Source organism: Limulus polyphemus, unplaced genomic scaffold (genome assembly GCF_000517525.1).
Source record: "Limulus polyphemus unplaced genomic scaffold, Limulus_polyphemus-2.1.2 Scaffold8025, whole genome shotgun sequence".
NCBI lineage: Eukaryota > Metazoa > Arthropoda > Merostomata > Xiphosura > Limulidae > Limulus > Limulus polyphemus.
The window spans coordinates 3,555-4,822 of NW_013673635.1; positions in this window are offsets into that span (position 1 = coordinate 3,555).

Here is a 1,268-nt window from a genome sequence, read left to right on the forward strand (position 1 = left end):
GCTGGCACTGTAACAAACCTGGGCACAAGAAATCTCAACGCTGGAAACTTCAACACAGGGAAGATGTCATGGCAGGAAAGGCTGCTACACAGAAAGGTTGTTGGAACTGTGGGGAGCAAGGACATCTGAGGAGCCAGTGTAGAAAAATATTACCAACAAGTCAGCCTCAAGGAGACCAGTAGTGGTTGGTGTTGAGGGACACTCACCAACCCCCATCATGAAAATCCCTACAGTTAGGTGTAAAATGCCAAGCACACACAGCGTCTATGTGACAGGAAAGCTGGATGGCCAAAGGTGCAACTTTGTCACAGATTCTGCGTCTCAAATCCTTATGAGCATCAAGGTGTTAGATCACGAAGGAGTACCAGAAGCCATACAGAAGCTTTATGGTGAGACAGGATATTCTACAAGATTGTGGGGACCAATGTGGGTAACTATTGAGCTCATGGGCATAAAGGACATACAGAAAGTATACTTGGCTGACATTGAAGACGAATGCATATTAGGATTGGACTATTTACTACCAAGGAAGTTTGTAATTGATTTTGATAAAATGTCGATTGGGAACAACAAAGGCCAAGTTCCGGTAACTGTTAAAAGAGAGGTTGAACTAATTAGGTGCTATCAAGCTGAAGTCAAGCCGACTGAAAGAGTTGATGATGATGAAGTGGAACCAAATATAGATATCAAAGCAGAACAGGAGAAAGACCAAGATTTGAAGCCAGTAATTGATTTTCTAAAAGCAAGTGTTGTGCGCCCTGCTTTGGAGAAGATGTCTAGTCTAAGCCCTGTGACAAAGCACTATTGAGTACAATGGGACTAGTTGAAGCTTGAAGATGGTATTCTTCTCCGGAGATGGGAAAGTGACGACTTGTCAAACGGTTATACCAAGAAAGTTACGGGAAGTTGTGTTGCATCAATCCCATGATACTGTAACAGGAGGACATCTCGGAGTTAAGAAAACACTGAGTCACCTACGACACAGATTTTACTGGATAGGTATGAGAAAAGATGTGGAAGAATGGTGTAGAACATGCAGTACATGTTGTGCTAAAAGGGGACCCAAGCATAAGGGACGTGCACCTTATGAAGAGTTGCCTGAGAATGTGTCAGAGTTTGTGAAAGTGTTATCAGGTGATTCGATGAAGTTAACTTATGATAAGAGATCTACTGAAGTCAGCTTTGAACCGGGAGACAAGGTGTGATTCAATAATCCCAGAAAGATCAAAGGGAAGTCTCCTAAGTTGTCTTCTCCATGGGAAGGCCCA